The sequence below is a fragment of the Amblyomma americanum genome, chromosome 6 (genome assembly GCF_052857255.1).
Source record: "Amblyomma americanum isolate KBUSLIRL-KWMA chromosome 6, ASM5285725v1, whole genome shotgun sequence".
In the NCBI taxonomy this organism is placed as follows: Eukaryota; Metazoa; Arthropoda; class Arachnida; order Ixodida; family Ixodidae; genus Amblyomma; species Amblyomma americanum.
Genome location: NC_135502.1, coordinates 145518641 through 145545815, shown reverse-complemented (window position 1 = coordinate 145545815; position 27175 = coordinate 145518641). Strand labels below are relative to the sequence as shown.

At 44.1% G+C, this 27175-nt stretch overlaps 1 protein-coding gene across 7 annotated transcripts in view; it reads left to right on the top strand.

Moving 5' to 3' along the window:
- The window catches only part of LOC144094128 (uncharacterized), a 150325-nt gene that overhangs the window by 12043 nt on the left and 111107 nt on the right, over positions 1-27175 (top strand). The window contains exons 5-10 of one of the 7 annotated variants that reach the window (XR_013306416.1): positions 5891-5949; positions 9204-9387; positions 9820-10113; positions 11542-11642; positions 24513-24706; positions 26194-26937. The gene's annotated coding sequence lies outside the window, so the exon portion shown is untranslated. Of the gene's footprint in view, positions 1-5890; positions 5950-9203; positions 9388-9819; positions 10114-11541; positions 11643-14954; positions 15156-24512; positions 26938-27175 lie in introns of those variants that run through there. The other 6 variants (XR_013306421.1, XR_013306418.1, XR_013306419.1 and 3 more) reach the window with 6 other exon arrangements.

Sequence of the window (27175 nt, the reverse complement as noted above, 5' to 3'; positions counted from 1 at the left end):
GACCTGCCCCAGCGCCACAAGCGTTCCGCCCTCTTGCCTGACCACCCCACCGTTACCTGGGTCCGTCGACGGGCAGCAGCAGGACCTGCTTCCTGCTTACAGGAAAGTGAACGTGCGGCGCACGCCCATCAATTGGCCGTTCTGTAACCACTGCGGGAAGCCCGGGCATATTCGAAATTTCCCGTAACGGAGGACGGGTCTGAGAGTATTCGAACTCGACGCGCCTCGACCACGCTATGGTGAAAGACCGCAGGAACATGAGGAATACCTGGACGCTCACGTGCTGCCCCCGACATCGCAGCAACGCCAAAGCCGATAGCCATCTCCACGGTGCGTTGCTTCGCCCAGTCAACTGTCATCCTTTGGTGAGTCCATGGGCACGTTCCTTCACCGGGAGAAGTGAAGACGGCGTCCTCAGAGGTTAAGGCCAGCCCTACATCAGAGTCAAGAGGCTCCACCCGAACATTTGACGCGACGGCCTGAGCGGTGACGGCCCGAGAGGCGACGGCCCAATGCGACGACCTCACCAACGTGCGGCAAACGACTGGTTTCCGCTGAAATTTCATTAAAAGGGCAAAGCCACACTGCTGACACTCTGCCGGTGCCACCATGTGGCTGAATGAGCACAGCTGTTCGGCGATCCACGCCCAGTAAGCGGCTGTGCTGCTCTGTTTTTTGAAACGTTGGTTGCTGGCAATATTTTGGTTGGTATGTCGTTAATATAAATTCAGAGTAAAGCCGACCGAGAACAGATCCATTGAGGGACGCCTGATATTACTGGAATAGAATTGGAACTGCAGTTGTTAACATTGACACACTGTTCGTAAATAATTCTTTTGTTCTTTTTAAGACATCGGAGGGCAGGTTCAAGTACCAAAGCTTCTAAAGTAAGCGATTATGTGAAACCTTGTCGAACGCTTTCACGCGATGTAGAAAAATGGTGCCGCTCTGTGGGTTAGAGCCAAGATGAGCACGCACATCGTGAACATGGACGTCAAGCTGCGTTTCACATGAGTAACCTTATAGAAAGCCATGTTGCGTAGGCGGAAAACAGTTGAGGCTGCAAAAAACTCAAGACATTTGTTTAGATAACGTGTTCAATGATTTGGCAGGGCACGCTAATAAGGGAGATGTGGCGTTAATTAAGTGGTGATTCTTCTTTACCCGGTTTAAAGATTGGAACGGCCTTACCGCTATCGCAGTCGTCTGGGAGTTGTCCTAATCAAAGTGATCGTGAAAAAAGCAAAAGAAAATATTTCGTAAAAATATCCCAGGAATTCTTCAGAAGTTTCGAGTTTTTATGGTCAATGCCGCATGAAAGCAAAGTTTCATGGTTTCAGTTAGAGACGAAATCCCGGACGACGAGAATGCGCTTGGTGGCAGAACACAACCTAGCTTAAAAGGTGGTGTAGGTGGTGGTGGGGGTGTTTTTGTTTCGTAAAGACAGACGAGAAGGCGATATCAAACATTATTGAACACTCTACCTCAGAGATACCTGCCCCAGATTCGTCCCTGAGGTTTATCTTAGCGAGAATTTTCTGCTGGAATGATTGGTGAGCATATTGGGTATATCCGAGTGGAAAAAGTTATACTGGACGTTATGAATAGCGGAGGGATATTATTTTTCTGTCATGGTATTTTGCTCCTGCGCTACGCGTTCTATAAAACACAGTTCATCTGTAAAAACGTTTTTTTTTATTTTCCAAGCGTTTCACTGTTTTAATAAACAAAGACATCTGCGAACTACTGCGAAAAATGAATTCGGGAATTAAGCCGTGGGTTAGAATTTGTTTATTTTTTAAATTATAACCAATTATCGTAAATACTTTGGGAAAGAAACCTTGACGTAATACTTTGAAAAAACGCATTTATTTCGTTATTGATTATGTCATAGTACGCCTTGTCCTAAAGACCTATAGTTTTATTGTGCTTTGGAGGCCGGATTGGCGTGAGGACGTTATCACGGTGGTTTACTTAGTGGTGTCTCATTTCATGCAGGTATGTAAGGGGCTGAACGCTGTCTCGGTAAATTGTCTATAAGGTTTCTAAAGTATCTGCACAATTTTGTGTAATGCGAACAGGTTCCAGTAGAACTTAACTGATGCTGAGATTTTGGAAAAATCTAAGAATTCCCTTGATTCGTCATTGTTAGTTGTGGGCGTTGCCTGATTATGCTAATTAATGTTCGGAAAGCTAAAATAGTTTAAGAGGAAGATTTGTCAGTTAGGATGCTTTGCCATCATTTGACTTAGTACAAATTAAGCTGCTGGAAAAAATAATGACTTTTTGTGTTGGCCTCTAACCAACGCCGATGAAAAGCGTTCGGTTTAGCTTGGCATTTCAGCCACATGTCGAGGTAAGTGGAATCATATAACAGGGTAATTACACGCCAAATGTCCCAGACGTTGCGCTCTACAATCTCCAATTTGTTCAAAAAAATTGATGAAAACGTAGCCTAACGTGCGCAATCGAACCTTTAAATATTTTTGCCGAAAAAGTTTATTCGTGAGATGAGGGCGGTTTGAATATTTAGGAAAGGCGAGAAAGCAGGCGCTGCTTAATATTTAATATTAACAAAAGTTTTAGAAACCACTTCACAATTTGTTTCATTGACATTTGCACAGAATATGGCTTTCTTTATAATTAAGGGTGTGGAGCTTTATACGGCATAAATATTTTTAAAATCAAAGAAAAGTAAGAAAATGTATCATATTTATCGTTTCTTGTTTTAAATATCAACTTGCTCTAGGAAACCCGGAAATACTCGTCTTGTTTTTCTACATGTCAAGTAGCTATAAGAAATGTTACAGGTGAGGACACTGCCTACATCGATGTAACAAAATTACTAAAATTGCAAAAAGTGCGTTTTGAGCCAAAAACAGTCGTTAATTTCACCCTGAGGTGGACCAAGTAAAGACATAAACAATAGGGGGTTACGTATAACGGGTTATTGTCTTTCACTTCTGGAATTTTTTTCCAGGCAATGTTTGTTTAAAAGGAGAAAAGAATTTTTGAAGTTCAGCTCTCACGCCTCAAGTTGCGTCGTCTGTTAACGTCTCTTCACCGCAGAGCACGACACTGCCGAGACTGTGGCCAGACGAAATATAGAGTTCTTGTTCTCAAGTGAGGTTTGCACTGCAGGCGAGCGTGGGAACTTTCAGTAATTGAACAGGTATTCGTGGGAAAACATTTTCCTAACGCTGCCGGGGCGGCACATGCCGAAGTGAGCTAGTTGTTCGCTGTGATTGTATCGCAGTCAGTCATTCTTGTCAGCGCCATTACATACGTAAGCACCAGCATAAGAGCTTGTGAGACGCCGATCTGGAGATGACCAGAATGTTCCGGTGTTGAAACAATCCGCGACGCAGCAGCGCCACGTGGTACCTGACCCTTGTGGCCGTCAGAGGTTCATGTCCGGTTGTTTCCGATCCGATGTTTTGGCTTTATTTGATTATTCAGTGAAATATCTGCATTACCACTCCAGCGACGACTGTAGACGAGCCACTACGCTGGAGAAGCACCTTCATGCGAGCGACGCAACTACGCCCGGGCGGGCCGCGTTCACCGCCAGCGCGTCTCGCGTTACTCGCCGCAGCGGTGTGCACTTCGCACCTTCCCATGCACTCCGAGGCGCGCGCTCTCCGCCATTTTATTCTGATATACATAAAGCACTTGTGATAAGCCTTTCATGTCAGCTGGTGATCCCTCCACGTGGTCCATGTGAGGCAGCACGCTGAATGCCCTTGTTTTTCGTCTCTTGGCTGCCCCGCACCAAAGCGTCTCTGTTCGAACTTCGAAAGCGACAACGATCTCGTTTATTGCAATACCATCCGCCGATTGTCACGCGATATCTACTTTAGATCTAGCCGTGAAAATGCACGAGAGCGAACCACAGCAAATGAAGTTATCCGGCCATAAGTGTCGTGCCATGCCAGGTGCCGTGTTCTGCGGTGAAGAGGCGTTAAGAGACGACGCAACTTGGGGAGTGAGAGCGTAACTTCAAATGTCCTTTTCTCGCTTTAAACAAAAATTACCTATATAAAAATTTAAGAAGTAATAGGCAACCAACTGTTCCACGAAACGCATATTCTTTGTACTTTTACTTGGACCACCTCACGGGGAAATAAACGTGTTTTTGGCTCAAAACGCACTTTTTTGCAAATTTTGCACTTTTTTTTACTTCGATGTACGTTGCTTCCTCACCTGAAAATTTGTTATAGCTACTTGACATATAGACAAACAAAACTGTTTTTTCCCAATTTTCGAGAGAAAGTTGATATTTAAAACGGAAAACGGACAAATTTGCTACATTTTCACGCGTTTTCTCGTTTTTTAAAAATATTTCTGCCCAATAAATCAGCACGCTCTGAATTGTATCGAAAGCCAGAATTTGCGCAAATGTCAATGAAGAAATTGTGAAGTGTTTTCTAAAAACTTGAATTTTTTATTAACTATTGAGCAGTGCCCGGTTTCTCGCCTTTTCTAAATATTCAATATGCCCTCACCTCAAGAATAAATTATTTTTCGGAAAAATTATATCAGGCTTTGATTACGCACATTAGGCTGTTTTCTTCATTTTTTTAACAAACTGGAAAAGGTCGAGTGCAACGTCTGTGATGTTTGGCGTGGAATGGAACATGCTAAATCTCGGCTCACCTCATTAAGTACACCCCACCTCTTGCGTCTTTGCCGCCTTTACGGGAAAGCTGATAGCTTGGCAGATCAGCCGGCACCTCGTTATCGATGATGTCTCTCTTCTGCCAAGTTTCGCTTAATATCGGCTGTCTACTGCTTGATGACAAAACAAAATTAGAAACATGTTAGTGCTCCGGAAGAAAACTACGAATTTAATTGTATATTGCGGAGAACGAGATATCAATAAAGGAGCATTCTTGGTGCGGAATAGTGGTTGCTATACTGATTGTGGAGAGGTGCTTGCTATCTCTTTTACTCATTCCGAGGTTTCACTGAACACGTAGTGGCTGTGGCCAATATGCAATGTCTTGTAAGTCAAAGCAAATTTAGAATTTGCATTAGCAGCCGCGACTAGGTTCCTAACTTTGACGGAAAAGTCTTCTTCGCACTGAATTCGTTTTCCTTAAATTTACGACCGTTCGAAAGTGCAGTGTCCTTGGCTTTATATGAATTAAACCTGTGATTGCTTGAACGATTGTTTTAGATATATAGCGCCCAAGACGCTGGGCGTGTTCTATGTTCACAGGGTCAATTTCTATGTTCATACATATCATACGTGGTAGATAGCCGGTTGACCGTGAAATAAAGTGCAATAAAGCGCTGGAAAAGGCCAACACCGAACTGCCTGTGCAGAATTGTTTTGTAATTAATTATTAGTACCACACACTGCGGTTTTTATTTTTATGACCAATTTTATGAGCATTTCGGCCGCAGACTTCTTTCAAGAAAAAAATGCGGAAACCGAAAACTTCACATCAGCACCGCTTTAAGCAATCGATCACAACAGTCATTCATCAGGATTACCTGCACCGGATTCCTACCGACGTCACGCTTGAAGTGGACCCATTGTGACAAATTTGGAGCCCAGGATGTTTGCTTCCGAGCCACACATTTTGCTTCGTAATGTATTTCCATTGCTGAAAATCTCTTGAAGGTAAGAATATTTGTGTACCTGCCCCCTCCGATTGGTACGACTCACAAAAATTCATCACGAGCACCATAACACGCCTTAGGAACAAACCCCCTTGGCTCTCATCTTCGAACAAAGGCAGTACCTAAGCATAATAACTCTAATTTAGGCGCCTCTGTTCCGCTGCTAACGAATTATACTCTGCGCACTGCTCATAAGAGCAAAGTCAGGTTTGACCACGATGAAACTTATATTTGCTTTCTTGTTTCTTGTTTTTTTTTTCAGGTGACCGTGTACACAGATGACGTAAGGACCTCAACCTGCAGCGTGCACTGTGCTATAAGGTTGGTGAACGGAAGTTCGCACTGGTTCGCTACCTACAATGAAAAGAAGTTAATGCAGACAAGCCCGCTATGGATTGTAGATGGATAGATAAAGACAGGAGGGTGAAGGCAGGGATGTTAACCAGAAAGTCTTCCGGTTGGCTGCCCTGCAGTGGGGAAGGGAATGAGATTAAAAAGAGAAGACAGAATGAACGGGAAACACAGTCACAATCTATCAATCAAGGCAGTCGTTCGTAAAAGAACAAAACAGTGCCTTGTAATCCTTGATGGCAGTCGACTGTTGTGGTCGCGGCCCGAGGACCTTGTCCTATCTGAAAGGGCGAGGATCCAGGCGGTCCAGAGCACAACGCAGCTTACGTATTTCGTTCATGAACACAGGGCACTCACATAGGAGATGACTGATCGTCTCTTCAAGTCAAGTCAAGTCAAGTTTATTTTTCTTTTCGTCGAAAAGAGAGGGGCCAGGACTAAAAGCTGTGAAAGACCGCTTGACAAGGCCCTGGCCCCCTACAATAATTGGCAGAGCAACAGCTAGGAGAAAGATCAGTTTGCATTATTTTATACATCGAAGAGTTTCATATTATTACTTTTGTCCGTATGAAAATAAGACACACAGTAAAGCACATAAACAGAAAATTAGACACATCCTAAAAAAAGTCTTAAAATTAGAATACATCAAGATAACATTCTAGATACAAAGAAACCCTAGGTTCACAACAGTTTTTCAAGGCAAAAAAGACAACTTCGGCGATTAGACTCATATACTGGATCGAATTCAGTTGCAAGCAACTTATTCAGTAGTTTTGGTACAGTGTAGCATAATGATTGAGTGTATGAATACGTGCAAGGCACTGAAACAAGATATTTTTCTTTGTGTTGGGTTTGTCGGTCTCGGATATTTTCTTTTAATTCTGCAAGGTTTACAACAATACTTACATAATATTTTATGAATTATTTATAAGCTACGATTATCTTGTAATCAAAAAAGTAGAAAACAGACAGGACATTATACTTCAAGAAAAGCTCTTTGGTTGGATGACGGTAAGACACACCCGCCACATACCGTAATGCTCTTTTCTGCAACAAGAGTAATTTGGATAAGTTGGTTACCACAGCTGGTTAATTTGGATAATTTGGCAGCCACAGCTGTCACAAGAAGGGCTGTCGGCCATCCCGATCCGGAAAACATATTGATTTTTAAAGGCATCGCTGAGTCATAGACCGCACAGCAAAGTTGCTTCGCGACGTGCTATGTCACGTGGAAGAAGTAGGCGCCGTCCGGAGTCCAATGCCCTGAAGCGACGGTTCGAGAACTCTCCCTTGTTCCACGCTGAAAGTGTGGGCTCCAGCGCCAAATAACGAAGCCCGCACGCTGTATCAGCTTTTGTTACAGGGATATTGACAGGGATCCCGTCGTTGTGGGCAGAATGGGCAGGCTCGTCTGCCTGCTCATTTCCTTTATTACCGCACTGTCCTGGGAGCCACTGGGAAAATTTTAATTTTTTTAATGAATCATAGATTAGTTGTGAAATCATATTACGTGATAGACGATCAAAGAGTGTGTGTACTAGCACGAGCACGAGAAGAAGGATGTTACCTGGAGGCTACTGGGATATGAAAAAAAAAATGATGGTGAGTATGCTAGGGTGCGGCGGCAGGCAGATAGTCCACGGCCTTTGAGACCATACCTTTCCTGTTTACCGCGGACGTATTTCGAGCCTCGCTCGGGGGCATGATGCGATAAGTTACTTTCCTATTGGTTTTGAAGTTAGGATGTTTTCGGATAACATCGAATTGATATTGTGCTTGAACTTTGCTGCGGTGTCCGGCCGATGTTAGGCTCAAGTTGCGAAGAGTTCAAGGCGAAAGTATTTGATCTTTGAAACCTAGTGTTCATATTGGTCCAAAACACATAGTTTAGAGGGCTCACGCCATTTCTGGCTGCAAACTGAACTGCTCGGGGCAAATTAAAAGAAAATAAACTTTGAACGACGTTGGCACAGGTATTTGCTGGTGGCAAAACGTTCTGGCGTCTACAAACGGGCGAACTGAAGCACCTGTGTTTCAGTTATGAAATCGTTAATAATGCAATAAGAATTTCAAGCCCACTAGCCGCCAACGCTTTATTGCGGTTTCTGTTGAGGTCGTGAACTGGCAATTAGTTACTGAAGGATTTTTTTGGCGTCTACGTTGCCGAGGTGAGGCGTGCGCACCGTCGTGAGGAACACCCATGTGACAAATGTTTTAACCGGTGCGTTAATCTTTTGTCGCAGCAAAAACAGGCAACCACCGAAAAGTTGCTATGTTCAGGTGACGCGCTCCGGAACTGAATAACGAAGAAAATTACAAAAGAGAGCGTTCAATTCCCCTGAAATGAAGAAGTTGCTCACTGAAACCGAAAGGCCAGGCACGGTTTGAAGTGGGAAAACATGAAAAATACGGAAGTCAGAGCCTTACCAAAGCGGACCATACGCATAGACGAAAAGAGATGGGCGCTATTTCTAAGAGTAACGGCGTTGTCTTAGTCAGAGGCCAAAAGTGGCGATAATTTTTATAAATTCACTATTATCATTCACATAATTATGAACAAAGCACAGGAAAGTGTTTAGTCACCACAGGGAAAACATAAGTGCCATTGCGTGGACACAGCTTGCTTGCCTGAAAGAAAATATGTTACTGAAGGCATGTAAACATCAGCACGCTCAAAAATTTCAAAAGAACTTCTTTAAATTGAAAAGCGCGTCACAATTAAGCATCTTTGACAACTGTGTTCTAACGCTAGCATGAATGTGTTAAGCATTCACGCTTCACCGATGCTGTGTTCCTGATTGCAGCTGCTGGAAGTTCCTTTTACTGGAACCCATTTTGCATCGATAGCTTTTTCCATCGAAAGCCAATGGGTTTTCTTGAACAAGTACCATCGATGCTTCCCTATTAACAGATGGGGCTCCAAAACTCCCGATTTCGCCCCTTCTGTACGGCTTGAACTGCCCACGACAGCCAATTCGACCTGGTGAAAAAGCGTGCTGTCTAGCGTGGCGTGTTTTCGGAGGATTAACTGCAACATCTGTTAATGCTTGATTGAGCAAAAGTCTGTGGCAAACTAGCGTAGGAAAATGATTACATCAGCAGATATCCCACATCAACATGATGACCAGTAATTGTAAAATATGCCAAACATTCTAAGCGGTGATCACTTTCTTTTTGAAAAAATGGTATTAACAAAAGATTGAATCGTATGCTGTCTTTTTCAGGGCGCAGGCAACTTGCGTTTCCATACCACTCAGCTTATCGAAGCGAAACCCGAGATGACTTCTATGCACAGCGTCCTCATAAGCAATTTGCAGCCTTGGACATACTACGTGGTAAACATCGGAGGTTGTTCCGAAAGATTCTGCAGTGATGCTGGGAATACAACGTTCAGCACACCACCTGAAAGTAAGCACGTCCAGCTGAGAGTTTCCCATCTTCTAAGAACGAGCACAGCTCTTATTTGCGATGAAGATGCTGAGAAGCAATTCCTTTCCGCGCCTTTGAGATTCCTTAAAGCAAAATTAATCTCTCCTCGAAGGCCCTACTAGACTGTATTGCATTAGGGCAAGTCCAACAAGAAAAAATATGGGCATGTGAGGTTGTTGTGTCCAGGGGCAGAAAAGAACCTCAATATCAGTGTGTAGTGGATCTTTAAAGACGCAAATAATTATGCTTAGCACTGAAGCATACACGTTGACATTGTATTCACCTTGTTGCAGTCTAAAAACGCATGCGCAGTGAGCACATCGTTGTTAGCACATTCAGTTTCATTATCGGCACTTCCAGATTCCTTGCCCGCTGTCTCATTTACCCACTGAAACATTTCATTTTTGCCAGCTGTCCCGGCTCCCTTAATCACTAGCGCCGAAGCCACGGGAACAACTTCACTGAAACTGGCATGGGAGTTTCCTCAACATGACGGACGCCTTTTCGACGGCTTTCGAGTGGAGTACTGTCTCAGCAAAGGGGTCTCGTGTTTTGTTACTTACACGAAATATGACAACCTAGCGTGTGACACCCTTACACCCGAGACTACTATCGAAATTAGAGTGGCAGCACAATACAAGGATGCGGACGCTATGCCAGTGTTGGGATTCGAAGCGACAGCATCCGTTACTACGTGGAGTAACCGTGAGTTCATTTTCGTGTCCCTCAGAATACTGCCACTTTAATGGGCGGCAGTGCCTCAAGCAGGCAACAATCACATCTCCGCTCCGGCTGTCTCTTTCTTCCATAAAGTTTCTATAAGTGAGCGTATTACAACAATCTTATAGAGTGACTGGAGGGGTGAGCTCCCTCTTACGTATTAGACGCACAGTATTGAAGATAATCTAGTCACTGCACTCATACGCCTTTGAAAGCTGCAGTGTTCGTACTTTTGAAATCAGTGGTGGCTTTGCTGCGTTGGCGTTGTTTTGTAAGCAATTCAAACGCTGTTCTTATTGCTTCACATTTCAGTGTTTCAAGCACAAAAGCCTTCTTTTCGAAGCATCTTATTAAAGTACAGGATCACTGTGAATTAATTACAGAAGGCATTGGGAAAGAAAGAGAGAAGGAAGAAACTACTTTTACTTGTATAGCTGCCCCCTGTTAGGGTAGTAAACAACGTAGTCTCCAGCATGGATCGTTCTGCGAGCAGAAGCGACATCCCAGTTTGCTTGTACGAATGAAGAAGTTACTTTCATTTCACATCATTATATAAGAATGTGTGTTGCAAGCTGAAGGGCAGGAGCGCTTCAGCAGCGTCTTCCCTAAGCATGCACGGTGTAAAACTGCATATCTTAAAACCTTGGCACCAAGTGTGTCAAAGATAGAGCTTTGGTTTTTTCGGAGGCAAGAGGAGTTCAGTGCTCAGTAAAGAATAAACGCCTGAGGTAATGGTTGAAGAAGGACGCAGATAAACCTATTGCTTGAATAAATTACTCCACTTTGGAATGGAAGCCATAGAGGAAAATATTTTCAGACAGTAATCAATATAAAGTAAATTAAAAATCAGAACAACATCGTTATGAGCAAAACTTTAGGCCTGCTCTTGAACCAGATTTTCGTGAATGATAAGTTTGGCTTGAATATCATGTTTTCATGTAGAATTACTATTTCAAAACTGTGGTAAGAAGTTCCTCTGTCTGAATCCAGAAATAATTGATAGCCTATGCTTTATCAGTAGAACAAGTAATCACCATTTACTGGCACAAAAGTTACGGAAAGATGAGTTAATAGCCGAAATTGAAGAGAATTTTAAAGGAGAAATATGAACGGACTAGAAACAATGCAATTAGCTCAAACATTGCAGAATGAAAGGCGGTATTCGGGCTCCTGTTTTCTGCGCAACTTTCACGTCTGAAACTTTGGCACGAACGTCGTCTCCGCCATGAACAACTTTCTCTGAGAATTAGGGCCGGTACTTTGTTATTAATTTCTTATTCGAGTTTTTTTATGTCCAAGAAATATTATTTTTCAGTCCTTTCAAAACTGAGTGTTCCAAGTTACTGATACGCTGCAAATATAAAAAGCAAATAACAAAAATTGGGTTCTGATATCTTCTCACATCGAACGCAGTTCCGGTAGTGGACATTGAATTTGAGACAGACGTTCCTGACAGCGTTGGAACCTGCTTGGGGTCTTGGAGATGCATTAATGGGAGCATCGATTACTTCCAGGTAAGATTAAGTGAGGAGAGAAGAGGCAGCAAAATAAACTTTCATATACATGGAGTATGAAATGAAGTGATAAAAATTAAGTAAAATAGAAGCTTAATCTTACTCCTAATAAAAAGCGTTTAATCCCGAATTTCTTCCTATTTGTAATGACTTCTTCCTTGACGTTGAAGGCTTCGCATTGAATTTTTGCAATGGAGGGGACGATTTCATCGGTTTTTATGCGTTTCCATCTGCGCCATTATCGACTATCATTGCCGGCAAAAGATGAATTCAAAGGTACTATAAAGACCTACTAAGCTTCACCTATATTCAGAGCACCGCTTTGTACTGGTTAAACAACTGGGTTAACTGAAAACGGAGAAAACTAGGAAAGAAAAAAAGATAGGACAGGAATCGACACCACCTGCCGTTTTCAAAGCCACGCTCCGATAAAGGCAATGTTTTTATTGTGTGCGGATCTATGAGCCTTAGCTACATCAAAACTCACTTCCGATCTATGATCGAACATTCCTCTATTTTTAACGCCGTTAGCGGTTTGTACTGGTTGAAGCAAAAATTGTGCCAATGAAAACAAACTTTCTTTGTATTTAACTCTAAGTTTTCTGTCTGAAAGATACCACTGTAGCTTCAAAGAACCAAATAATTGACTATACTTACAAAACAATGAACTGAAACCATTCGAAGCGTCTCTTTAACATTTTGCACTAGATTTTTTTTTATTGTATTGTACATATAATTAAAATGCAATGAATTCAAAATTCCGTGGCTTAACGACAATATGAAGTTTCTGGTATTTATTAGAAATCCTATCACCATTCTTAAATTGCACGAGCAACAAAGGGCAGAAAAAAAATCATCGGCCTGGCTTTCTTTAACGAAGAATAATACGTATGGAATATGCAGCAGATTATTAAATTTGTATTTTAGACATATTTTAAACTGCTGATTCAGCTAAAAATACGCAGGATATAGGTTCGTCAATCTTCTTGCTCGGTATTCGAAATATATTCTTAAAATTTGACGACAATACCTGAACTGAAAGCATGCTTCGAAAACGTTTCAAATACATAAAAAAAATGTACATGAATGTTTAGCATGTTCGCAGTGAATTAAAAATGTGCCTTTGTAAATTCAAAATAATTCCCCCACAGTACGCTTCAATGCTAAAAAATAGGCAGTCCTTGAAGACATACTTGCAGCACACTTCAAGCTGCTGTCTTCTTAGTGTTCTTCATCATCGCGCACACCTTGGACAGTCTGCATGGAGCCGAGAAGACAACGTTGACGCCTCCTTTTCTCGCCACTTTCTTGATGTTGTGCGAGAATTTGTGGATGTATGGAATCACATGGGCCTTCTTTTGCTCGGCGTCTTCTTTGTCTTTGCGTTCTCTCTTAATTTTTTGAAGCAGTACTTCACTGCTTCTTAATTTCATGACGCCAGAATTGGTACTGTGGTCATAGCCCTGCTGCTGTGGCGCATGTCGTTTTCTACCCGGTCCGGTATTAGAAGAAACTTCGAAAGCTCAATTAAACTGCATTTCTACCTGAAATAACGCGTTACACAGCGACCGTTTATTGAAATAGACAATGAAACGATAATAAGTTTTGCAGCCGCTGCGTTATATGAATGAGCCCTATATGAGTGAGCAATAGAAGTACTTCTAGTAATTTCGTTTTTAGCATATTCATCAAAAGAAAGGTTTAATTTTTCCATTCCTCGATGCCGTTTTCGCAAGGAACGAGTTCCTTGGATCACCATCCAGCACCACAAAGAAACAGTCAAAAACAGCAAGTGATCTGGAACTCAACTTTTTCGATGGCATTTCGTACTGTTAGCATTGTTAGGCCAAATGCGAATTTGATGTGCTAGCACTTTGGGTTTTACTTCGGTTTTGGTTTCGGTTCGACGCGCAGTCTTAAAGTTAGCAGACTTCATACAAAGGTAAGGATTCAAACAAAACATGCAGGTTGCTATCTGAAAGAATCAAGCGGGTTTCATACAAAGGCGAAATCGGAGTCAGTAGGGTGGGGCGACCTAGTGCTAACGCAATAAAAACCGCGCTTCCTGTAGCTTGACTTTAAGTGAAACTTAGATAAAGCATAAATGTAGCCCCTTAAACGTATTTGCACCCTGTGGAGTGATGTGGTGACCCTTTTATCCTTCAAATGCACAGTGAAATGCTCTTAACTCTGTACTATTAGAAACCGTGCAAACACTAAATTTTTGCCTGTGTGAACAGTCGCCAGTCATAAAGATTAGCACAATGACGTCACCGGAGCGGTGGAAATCGCACCACGCGGCTGGCACGGCGCCGTGCTTAGCGAACACACCTGGCAGTTTTTTTTATCGGCGTGTTCGTAACCGCAGCGCCGAGCGTTGTTATCTGCAGCTCCAGTAGCATGTCACTACTGCTGATCTTTTTTACTCGCCACTGTACCTGCGAGCAAAACGTTGCAAGAGGGCATTGATCCAATCACTTCTGAATTTCAAAGAACTTCAAAGGATATCATTAATGTCTGCTTATATCTACGTGTAAAGACATATTGAACACAAGAAAAATAGTAGCGCTAACACAAGGAAGCACAGAACTGACAAGACTTACAAGACAAGCGCTTGTGTCTCGCAAATCTTGTCTGTTCTGTGGATGTTTGTGTTAGGGTTGTTAGTTTTCATGGATTCAGAATACACCAACTTACCAAAAATGTTGTAATTAAAGACATATCTTGCTCTAAATGATATTAAACGTGGCGCAGAATATAGGGACAAGGAGGAATCAGTAGCGGACGCAGTGTGCCGCTTTGCTACGAGTACATGCCTCTCACCGCAGTGCCATTTTTGATCTAATAAAGCGAGGAAGCAAAGTACTACGCTTTGAGCCCTGGAGTCGGCAGACTTCCACTCTAGCCAACGTAGCAGCATCTCGCGCAGCTTTCGCACTCGTTGAACTTGTTTTATTTGTTTCCGTCGAGGCAGCAATATCACACCAGTGGTGCACACATGCACTCATGGCGGGCACAGGGTGGGCAACGTCGAAGTGGCAAACATTAACACTGCTGTGCTTTTAATTAAATTAGGTTTTCAATTCCAGCTATTCTTCTAAAACATTGTTTGTTGTCGCATATCGTATATGACGAATTTTTTAAAGAAGCTCCTGAGCCAATCGACCTGCAGGCGTTAGCGATGTATTCACGGAAAAGGTTTTTGTCGTCGCTTACTCCAGCATACCACAGTGCAGTGCGTGCTGGCCTCTCAGCTTAGTGTTTCAGTATAAAGATTCTTTCTTGGTTTCGCAGCTGAGGCGCTTTTCACAGTTCCAGGTCCGTTCTCGATGTCGGGGCTGACAGTTATCACGACAGAAAATAGCGCAATCCTTCGCTGGAACCCTCCTGTCGAGGTCAGATACGGAGGAATCGAAGTCACTTGGAACTGCGACGGTAACAGAACAGTAAATCACGTAACCAGGTTCCCCAATAGACCTTCGTATGACAACACCACGGAGGCAATAATAAGAGGTGAGCCTCTGGAACACTTACTTTTTCCTCGCCATCATTGAAGTGTATGTGCTTTTTAGTATGATATGATTTAATTGTAATGGCACAAACCCAGGTTGTGAGGAAAAGCTCCGTGGCTAACTTGTTTCTCCTGTGCCCCAGCTGGGGTCTTTCCCTAGCGTTTTGATCCAGACACTCCAGCACCAAACCGGAGAACAGCATGTACGATTCAAAAGTTTGGGGGGTATCCTGTCGCACTGGGGATCGAAGCCGGTGCCTCAAAACATCAGGATGGTGTGGCACGCATTTAAGAGCACGATGCAGTTAGCGAGTCGGTTGGTGAGGCGCAGCATTTACTTTTCACAGGCAGTAATGAGAAGAGTTTGTCGTCCAGCTAGTTGGAGCGAGATAACGCAAGAAACAGGCGTGCAGAGAAAACATAGGTATAAGCGCCGTCTTTAGTCAGGCCGACATCTCGCCTGGATCATCCGTGACGACTTCTGCTGTTCAATTGTCGAGAGCTGTGGCAATCCGTTGGCACTGGCTCTGAGGCAGCGAAGGCCATTTAGAGAGAGCGGAGCGCACGGCTGCGGATTGGCTGCGGTTGAGTGACGTCATGGTTCCTACGTGACTAGGCAGAAGTGAGCGCTCGGTTCGGCGGCGGCTGAGTGACGTCATTGCTGTCACGTGGTTTCTCCTCGGTTCAAGGTTAAATTCGCGCACACGGCGCACACGGCGGAGTGGTAAAACTTCTGCTTTTAAAACAAGTGATCCAGTTTTCTGCATCAAGGGATCCACAACATGATGCTTTTTTCCAGCACTTAAAGAAAGTCACGAGGTGCACAAAAATTTCTCGAGGGGGAGGGGGGGGGACTTTGTTTACCTGTAGTGCGGTGAAGTGAAACCCTTTAGCGGGGTGTTGCTGCTTGTGTCACTGATGAGTGATTAAGATGATGATTATGTATACAATTGTTTGTGAATCTTAAATGATGGAGACACTGGAGGGCGCATCGGAGGCATCCGTCTAATTCGACGCCTTTCCGCAAACACTCTCCAGCGTCCTAGACAAGAAGAACTACATATGCGTCGGCAGGTAGTAGCGCAGTCGTTAGCACGCTCGGCTGCGGAACGGAAGGATGGTGCTTCGAATCCCACGCGTACAAAGACACTGGAGACACTGGAGATTGTAGAGTGTAGACACTAGAAATTGGAGACTGAAGTTACTGGAGGGCGTTTCGGAGTCATCCGTCTGATTTGACGCCTTTACTCCTTTCCGCAAACTGCCTCTAGCGTCTTGTCTAAGGAGAACAAGTTATGCGTCGTCAGGAAGTAACGTAGTCTTTAGCACGCTCGGCTGCGGCACGGAAGGAGGGCGGTTTGAATCCCACCGTGCACAAAGATGCTGGAGACACTTTGTGTCGTTTGGGAGGCATCCGTCTGAATCGACACCTTTCCGCAAACACTCTCCAATGTCCTAGACAAGAACTACACAAGTAGCGTAGTCGTTAGCACTCTCGACTGCGGATCGGAAGGATGGTGGTTCGAATCTCATCGTGCAAAAAGATGCTTAGCGTAGTCGCTAGCACGCTCAGCTGCGGAACAGAACGATGGTGCATCGAATCCCACCGTGCGCAAAGATTTTTTTTCTTACTAAGTTGCTGGGTGTAACGGACGCCGACAGATCCATGGCCACGAGTATGGGTCATTAAAGGCTTTCGTTTTAAAACTAATGTGGCCACGCACTCTGCCACACTGTAGTAGACCGAAATGCGCTATGAATAAATGAAGCGTACCGGCTCACCACGTCGAAGTTACCGGCCGACGCTGCGGTCAGCATTGCCTTGAAAGTTCGTGAGCACAATCATCCGTAATATGGAAAGTCACGGCATGATTTGTGATATGTGATTAGCTGGTCTTTGGGAGCCAATTCAAATGGGGCTTTTATTTATTCATTGCGCAGACAAAAAAAATACAATGGAAAGCAGTGCAGCCGCGTAGTTGAGGTAGCCCTCGTTTTATTTATTTGTGTCCGTGTGTTGCCTGTCGAAATGAGTGGTGGCCGCTTTATTTGTCAAGCTCAGAGCGCAAGAATCTTTCTTTCAAAACATGCTAGGGAGCGCTGCAGTATCGATAGCGCACGGGCTCAGAAACATTAAGTTTTTTTTCATACATCGCCCCATTTTTTTAAAAGCCTGGACAAAAAAAAAACACGCAGGAGGCACATTTACAAGAAAAAGCATTGGCTCGCTTATTTCTGAACCACCTCTGCAACTTAACGACTTGCACATACACCTAAATTAAGTATAATTCAATTTTGTGGACTGCCAAAAGTAGCATTCTTGTGTCGCATTTGAGCTATTCCGTGCTTTTTTGGTAGCGAGTGACCTTATATGTCTTGAGTTGTATCCGTGCAAAGCTCTTGGAAACTAGGCTGCAGTACCAAACAATAAATCAGCAAAAATAAAATAGACGCTTTGGAGCATTGCACAGTGGAAACGAGATGTGCCTGGTTTCACGTATGTATGAGCTCCTGCTTTTTTAAACCCTTGGGAAATCCCATGAAACACCATGTAGAACAGATTTAACAGTAAAAGTACAAATATATGGGGAAGAATGGTGGAGACTAACGGAAAGGCGTGAACATAAGTAAAGAGAACGAAGCGAGGTGTGTAATAGAAAATGATAGTTTAAGAGTCATAGAGTCCGCAGGGTGGGTTATTGAACACACGTGAGTAAATAACATCCTAGTCAAAATCAACTGCGATGGGCAAGGCATGTAATACGAAAGGAAAATAACTGATTGCTACTAACGGAACCAACTGCAAGGGGGCGAGAGAAAGGCAGGTTGGCGCTATAGATTGGGAGGTTTCCTGGATTAGGCGGCCACAGTTGGCACAGCAGAGGGTTAATTGAAGAAATAGGGGAGGAGCCTTTCTCCCGCAGTGGGCGTATTTAAGCTTATGTTAATAAGTTGTATTTCAACTTTTTTAATTTAGCGCAAATAAGGATTTCGCTGACAAATCAGTGACTTCATAGCAAGAAGGAATAACGAACAGAAAAATCAGCACACGCTGGTCGAAATGGTGAACTCTGCAGTGTGAGTATAGCTTCTCTGCACCCGTATTCCCGAGTGCACCAGTGGACGCACTAACGAACCCGTACGGACCCGTACGGGTCCGTTGTTTACAATGTGAACAAGGAGCCCATTGTGAACAACGGACGCAACAACATTGTGAGCAAGAGACGCCAGGAAAAGCCGTGGTCTCTAGTTATCCCACCACATAACCGTCGCCTGCTCCAGCTGCAGGCTCCTTTTCACCGCAAACTTCCGAATTTCACTCGCCCTTTAGATTTTGTGCTGCCCAGAGTGAAATTTGTCTTTTCTTAGAACCTTCTTTGTAGCCTACAGAACCATCAGTCATGTTAGATATTTGTGCTACCTTTCGCCGTGCTGCATGTAGTACATCCAAATGGCGGGCATGTTGGCATCGGTGCATACGGCCTGTACAGCCCAGCACGGATATAGCTAGCCAGGGTATATTGAACCCAGGCATCTCACATTATTGGCTGTGTAGAACACGAAGATTATTTCCTTGAAAAGGTCACGTAAAAGTATAAGAAATTAGTAAAGTGTTTCGAAGAGTAATTGGCCGAGGGGTTGCTTATAAAGAAATGCGCACCGCATCCGTACTAGCGGCGCTTCGAAAGGCGCTGCCGAAGATGTTGCGGAAAACAGCTTTGTCTTAATCTGAATTACCTGGTATGCTATTTACAGTGCGCTGGTAACTTGATTAGAAATCTTACGAAAGTGGGAAACTCCTAAAAGTCGTCCACCATGGTTCCGATGAGAAGCAGGTTAGTCTTATAGGAACGCCTAAAAATCTGTGTGCTGCGGGCACGTGGCGGGTGGCTCGTTGCTGAATTAAACGCGGCACTAGAAGGGGTGCAATGTATTCTTGGTTCTAGGAGCCAAATACGGCCATCTATTGCAATTTTTCATATACTCAAGTACCGATATATCGAAGTATTTCTCAATACCACTCGAACACGATATAGCCAGGCTCGATTTCATGGAAGTGCCAGCAGTAAAATGCAATCAAGAAAAATCCCTTTGCCAGTTCTTACTGAAACATAACGCACAGGAACTTACCGCTAAACTCGCAAACTTTTCTCGCCACGAAGTTCTGCTCCAAGCGGCCCGCGAGTCTGTTTTTTGTTTCAGAAATCAATCTCCACTCGAATCACTTCTCGACAAGAGGAAAATCGCGGATTTTCTTTTGAATTTCGAGGTAACACCAACGCCATTTTAAAGGCTCCTCGGCACCAGTTTACCTGCCCACATGGTGGACCTCGCCCTGATTTCGCGCTTTGTGGATTTAATTCTGCCTGCAAACGACTTTTCACGAACGTGCATAAAATTTGGAAGCAGGGAACCGTCTTCCTAAGTGTCGGCTAAGTGAAGGCGTCAGTTCATTGAACTCGAAAATCGTGGAAAGGTATTGGTTTGCGAAGATAACCATGGCTAGGCTCCTGATGGTCGCGCCTGCCGCTGACACCGAGCACAGGTAATTGTGGTCAAACTCTCCCTCCATTGCTGTAGCTGTGGCTTGCCTCACAACGCTTATGGGGTGTGGGCTAATTTCAAGTCGCCACCTACAACCTGGGCACCGTTTCAGACCAAACCATGTGTCGAGCTGTAGAGCTCGTCGCACCGCCTATCTAATACTGAGAGCTCTCTATTTATCCGCCTTCTGTATTTTCTGCAATCGGCTGTGCACATGTAGGTAACAGCCTCGTAATTCATAGCAGGAGATGCGGGCTCGCAAAAGATGTTTTAGTAGTCTGCTAACTTCAAGGTTCTTTGTGAAGGACTTTAAAATGCACAACTTGACAAAATACGAATGCAGTGGACAATGACATGATGGCTTGAGATCAACTTTTTGTCTTAATATCGTCCCCTTGCGCCGTTTGCGCTTCCTCGTTCCTCGAGGGAGGCGTGGTGGAGGAAGTCTTTTTCGAGGAGGATCTCCTCGCCGGAGGAAATGCCGAGTGGTGATAATGAATTTGGAGCCGTCCCTCGCGTGGAGGAGCGGCTGTTCCCCCCACCTTACGGAGTGGAGATGGAGCGTCGAATTGAGACGCGCTAGTGAGTTCGGCGGCAATGTCTCGCTCCAGCCGAGATAATAAACTTTATGTGGCAAAAGCACAATAGCGTATAAGCGATTAAATATAACCTTTCGAGTTAAATCACAGACTACGCCACCAGATGTACAATAGCAATGCCGGATACAGGCAAGCTTGCCCAAGAAACAGGTGGTCCTTTTATGGCACGTCAGAGTATGAAGGGGGCAAACTCCTAAATTCAACTAGTCACTCTTGGGAGAATAACAAGCGTAATATAACCCAGTTCAAAATTTATGTAGTGAAGTGGGTTTTGCCAGCCGTTAAACATAAGAGAATCCTGAGAGCCGGAAAAAATATTTGTCATGGAAAGTCTCCAGTAGGAATTACCGGTATATCAGTAACGTATCAAGAGAGCGAAGCCGGTGAATAATAAGACGAAAAGATGGCAATGTTGTAGGATATTCCGATGAGGCGAAAAAAGTTGGTCATTGTTTGGGAGTGTTCGTACAGTAGCAGAATTAATCATGCCATAATACAGTGGCCCCTAAAAAAGGGAAGTTCCGCAAATAATTGAAGAGGGGCTCATGACATCTTTGTAGAAATGTAGGAGCAAAATTCGTTTTGTACCAAGGAACAATGTTCCGTTGGAGGACCGTATAAAATTTGTTCGAGGAAACCTTCAAATCTTACCTCTTAGCTTACGATCCTGTTAGCTTACTCTCCGTTGCTTGTAGACATTTGCGAAAGTACTAAAAATTCAAACGAAAGCAGAATTACACTTCAGTTATCACCAGGTAAAGTACGAATTTCGGAAAGTGAACTCCTGGGTGTACCATATACAGTATTGTGCGTTTTTATCGCTGACACTTTCAAAAATTTCCCCGCCTCAACCGCTGCCTCGTTTGCGGTGAAACTGCACACAGAGCTTGCGTATTATGATAACTTTTGTATCGTAGCATATTTGACAATGGTACTTACTTAGTTCAGGCGCACATGATGCGAAAACGTAAGCGTCTACGAGAGATCGGTGAGCCAAAACCCGCAGACGACGCTTTTTCGCTGAGAACCGGCAGTGGCACCATCTGTTTTCGGCAGCGGAAAGCGTCACGACTAGGCCGCCGAGGCGAGCGTTGCAAGGAGCGCGCGCCCTTTGAATACGCCGTTCGACATTTGCTTCATCTCAAGTATTTTCAAATTATAGCACTGAAAAACAAACCAATTCCAGGCGTATCTCATCATTTGCCCGCGCTCCTTGCAACGCTCGCCTCGGCGGCCTAGTCGTGACGCTTTCCGCTGCCGAAATCAGATGGTGCCACTGCCGGTTCTCAGCTAAAAAGCGTCGTCTGCGGGTTTTGGCTCACCGATCTCTCGTAGACGCTTACGTTTTCGCATCATGTGCGCCTGAACTAAGTAAGTACCATTGTCAAACTTGCTACGATACAAAAGTTACCATAATACGCAAGCTCTGTGTGCAGTTTCACCGCAAACGAGCCAGCGGTTGACGCGGGGAAATTTTTGAAAGTGTCAGCGATAAAAACGCACAATACTGTATATGCCATACGTTTAGAGAAGCATGTCCAAATTACAAGCGTTTCTTATATATGCCTTCAGAGGTTATGAAAAGCAGCTGTTTATTTTCAGAAGCATGGGTAAGATTCGACAGGAAAGCTATACAGTGAACTTTAACAACGTTCACGGGAAGCCCACAGGCCTAGGCCATTTAAGTACCTTGGTCTGCGAATCCACGCAGAATACTCTAGATTATAAATTCCAATCTGCGAATCAAAAGTGCGTCAGGCATGGAGACGAAATCTCTTTCCTGTCTTTAACTTTTATTGTAAGGATACATTCAGAGGATTGCATTTGGTGGAGACTTGTATGAGAGTCATTGGCTTATATAGGAGCGATATATTAAAGGAGAGGATTTGACATGGCTGTTCCTGAAGCTTCCTGACGCCCGGGAATAGTGGTCGAGCTATCTATTTGAGGCAGCGCCCTCCTTTCCTGTGCGTCTTCGTCGCGGGCAGCGACAACAGCCCGTGCGCGCTAGCTCTCACTCTGCCGATCAGAAAATGATGTTTCCATTTCTCCATAAAGTAGGCTTAGGAATAAAATGCATTTTCCACCACGAATTTTCAATTCGTCTGTAATACAAGAGTACCTATTCTTTATTCCGTTCCTGCATGCATTAGCTGAACTTGTATAGCATGGAGGACGGTTGCGAGTACGTTTGAAACGCACGGTACAGATCTTTAGATTCCTTTGTTCCCGATAGGGCAATAGTTTTGCCGCGGGGACCGCAAAGCATATGGGAGAAATCTCTCAGATAGGGCCCGTCTAACATAAAGTTTCTGCCCTAACTTTTGATGTTCATTTGGCAACTCCATAAAGGCTAGAAATCAAGCACCCTATCGCCCACCCTTCCCCTCCTGATGGCGTGTTCCAAACCTTGACGTGCATCAGCGGCCTAAGATTACACTAGCACACATCTGGTTATTCCAGTAAGGCAAAAGTCGTGACATTGCAAGCCATTTGAAGGGCTCCCCCCACCCAAAAAAAAAGCACCACCTACGCTGCCTGCTGTGGAGCCAGGCAGTGGGGATATTGCAAAACTTCTATGCTGTTGGAAGGGAAGGACTCTAGTCCTTCTCACCAAATAGTGAAAGGCAAACAGCGCAAAGAAGATGACTGGAGCAAAATAAATATATGTACCACCAACTCACCCGTTTCGCTGTTGCACTGAACCAGATAGAAATTTCAAGCACTGGTGAGGCAACATTTACTTCGCTTGGAGCTCCAGAATGAAGAACTGCGTGGATATCGCACAGGCGTACTGACATGACCAGGCCGCAGGTGGCTGGGAAAAGAAGCAACCATAAGCATTGTATGTCATCCCGTACTCACCTATGGGGCCAGAAACGTGGAGGTTAATGAAAAAGTTTCAGCACAAGTTAAGGACGACGAGGGAGATATAGAAAGAAGAATGACAAATGAAACGTTAAGAGACCAGAAGCGGGCAGAGTGGTGAAGAGAACAAACGGGCGTTAATGACATCCTAGTCGAAATCAAGAGGAAGAAAAGGGCTTGCGCAGGGCATGTAATGCGAAGGCTAGATAACCACCGTTCATTAAAGGCAACGGAGTGGGTTCCAAGAGAAGCCAAGCGTAGCAGGGGGCTGCAGAAAGTTAGGTGGACGGATGGGATTAAGAAGTTTGCAGAGATACGGTGTCCGCAGCTTGCAAAGGACAGGGTTAATTGGAGAGACATGGGAGAGGCCTTTGCCCTGCAGTGGACGTATTCAGGTTGATTATGATAATGATGATAACTACCATCTTCGTCATCCTAAATACGTCCATTGCCGGAAATATTTCTCTCCCATCAACCTCCACTCTGCCCTGTATGCACCACGTGCGGCTGCTTTATACCACAAATGGTTGAACCTCTTCTACCAGCCTGGCTGTCCGCGACATCACGCTACATTTCCCTCTTCTGAAATCTAATTCGTAATCCCCAGGGGCCGTTCCTTGCATTTTGGCATGGCATGCCAGTTTCATGTCCGTAATATAACGCAACAGATGACACTTTGTTTCAACCGCAGATATCATAGTTCATATGTGTGATCTCTTTATCAATTCAATCGATTCAGGGATTGTCCTGCATGTTATATGAATGGGCACTTTTATTGTCTGAAAGTCTGATTAGTGTAGTGTTGAAAATGTTGAAAATGTGTGTTTGGTAGGAGCCTGTTTATGATATCTGTTCTCCTGTACTCTTTCATCGTAAGCAAAATTTCGCTATTCCTTTCGAAGCTTATAGGTGTCCTAACAGTGCAGCTTGACACATGACAGCAGCGCTAAAAAACAAATTCATACAAGGAAAGCAAAACACGGGCATTGAAGCCCACTCGCTGGTTGCGCGCTCGCGGGTATTGCCTCATTTGGATCCGGTAGTGCAACGTATTACTCCTTTGAAGCTCACATACCGGGGCCCTTTATTGAAAGCATTGAAGCTTCTGTGCTTTTTTTCATGAGAACAGTGAAGTTTGCAGGCTTCCAGTGGCTGCTTTTTCTCCAACAAGCTGCTTGTTCTCGCACACTCTACATAACGGACTCTTTAGAGAAACTCTTAGCCCCAATAGCCTGTCGTCATGAGACGATTTTCGAAAGGAAAAGTTCTGTCTGTAGCACGATAAATTTATTGATGGTATCGTGTGGCTCTGTATAAATTCACAGGTAATGACTTCTACATTTTCAGGTCCATACTTTCTTTCGGGTGTCATTGTTACGGCGAGAGGAAACAGTGCAATACTTCGTTGGAACCCTCCCGTTCAGGGCAGGTACAAGGGCATCGAAGTCACTTAGAACTGCAGCGGTAACAAAAGCTTAACCACCTCACTAGGTTCAACATAGATCCTTTATAATTCAACACCACAGAAGCATTGATAACAGGTGAGCATCTCTAAATTATTTTTTCCAGCCAATCACTGAGCAGTGGGTGCTCTACAGGGTGTTCGTGTTTTCTGTACTAACCACTAGCAAGTCAGTGCGCACTGGCTTGCCCCAGTGTGGACGCGCGGAGACTAGTGTTAAAGCAGATTTAATGAGCGCAAGAGACTAAAAAACTTAAATCAAATTTACGCACTGAAAAACGCATCACAGTTTTCGGTGCATGAGTTCTCGCGAAAAGCAATAAGAAAAAATGAATGAATGAATGAATGAATGAATGAATGAATGAATGAATGAATGAATGAATGAATGAATGAATGAGCGAGCTATTTATTTAAAAAGAGAGGCTCAAGGCCGTTTGTTCGGGAATTGGGTTGTTAAGGAAATAGGAAAAGAAAAGTAGGGGTCTATAGATGCATGAAGGAACGGGAAGAAATAAGGAAAATAAAAGATATTATTGTTTGGAACAAACCTAGAGCAAGAGGAGAACCGAATAAGAATGGTAGACGGTGTATTGCTTTAATCCCTCTGCTTTATTTCTACAGCACCTCATCGAGCAGCTCATGGTGATTCGGAAACTTTTGACCCACACGGTTCAGTGGCATGCGCGGTCTTTTGGGCTGGCAGTTATTAGACGCCTACACTCATGGTATACGCACTAACATATTGGTCGTGCCCAACAGGTACTCATTCGCTGTCTTTCACTCCGAGACATCTTTTCGGCATCCACAATAATCCCTAACAAACCGGTCCAGAGCCAGTACCTGCCTCCAGAACCTGTACAAAAGTGCGAGAACACAGAGTTGTAGCGTCTCCACTTCAAAATGCAATATGAAGAAATAATGCCGGTCAGAGCGCTAGGGGACCAGCGATAGTGGTAGAACGCAAGGGTAGCCGCGCGTTGCCTTTCCTCCGGCATTTCTTTGAAGCACCGCTTTGAACCTCAGCAGCAGCTGCTCTCCTTCATTTTGTTCTGTACGCATCTCAATGCTATTCAGCAGCAAAACGCCGATACGCTTCCTACGCGTGCGTGTGCGTATGTGTTTGAGCGTTTGCGTGTGTACATGTGTGCGTGTGCGTGTGTTCTCACCCAAGGTGTGTCCGTGCAAGATCCAGCCGCATCGACTGTGCCGGTGGGCATATTTTGCCAGTATTACAGGAAACTAGAGCTGAGGTGAACGCGTTTTAAGGAAACACAGTTCAGGCGACGGCGTCATCTTCATGATGCAGAATACAAGATACATAGCGAATCGGTGCTGTGCGGCTTTCTGCTCATGCAGTGATGGAGAGTATCGTGCCAGTCACACACATTTTCGCAAAATTGAATCTTGGCAGTCCAGCTGCATTCCACTGAGGTAAAAAGCAAAGGCTCGGAGTGGAAATAAAAGGTACTTGTATATTTACATGATAAAAACTATAAAACGCAATAAAGTTCATTCCAATGTTTTAAGAGCGCGAGCTCTTACTCATCCCGTTTCGATATTTCGCAGGGTCTGTTACCACCTTGAGGTCACCGCGCCATCTACAATACCATTGTAGAAACAACCACATGCCGCGTGCCAATGATGACGTCACGGTCCAATATGGTGGATAGAGGTGGAGCTATGTGAGTATGACGTCAGGGGAGTATATAGCGGCATGGTTTCGGCTTCTCGAATCCAAGATGCGGCCATTAAAATTGGTTGTGCCTTCCCATGCCTTTCCCCCTTCACTCCCAAAATATATCCTTCAACGAGTGGAAACATTTTCTCGTGAGGCACCTTACGGCATCTTACGCATCCATGTTGAACTGGACAGCACTCGACAAACCGCTGCTGAGTGAAGGGACCATGCTCCGTAATTCAGCAATTATTTAAGGGCGAGTATAAAGAAACAGAATTATATTTGTAGCTGCGTAGTTTACTATTATCATGCTTCACTTTGCTTGAAAGCTACGCCAAGAGCTTCAAGATTTTTGTCTTCAATGTGATGTTGACATGCTTTGCTACCTGAAGATGCATCGACTTTGCAGGTTTGCCTACCCACGCGCAGAATTGTGAGTTCTATGTCTCCACCTACGATTTCCTAAAGCAAAGAAGATATTACAACTTACCTGTGCGAGCCAATCAAGAATAATTGTTTACCCACTAATACACCGGGATGAATTCATGCTGTATTCACTGCGGCCATAACCTCGGTTCTTTTTCTTGGAATACGAGCTTGAAGTAAAGCCAATAAATTGTTCTACTGGTTGAAATATAGTATTGTACTTGTGAGTTTTAATGCTGTAAGCCAAGAATTTATTGGCGATTTACATTCTTTGTTACTCATAAACAAGAGAAAAAATCAGGAATGTTTTTTTTTGTATCATGTCCAGCTTTCTCGATAAAAAATTTTTAAAATTAGAAAATTGTAGGACACTGTTATAGAAATATCGAAGTTAATGGTCCATTATTCTGATATGTAGCAAAATCTTCCGTTTAAAGCGTTTAA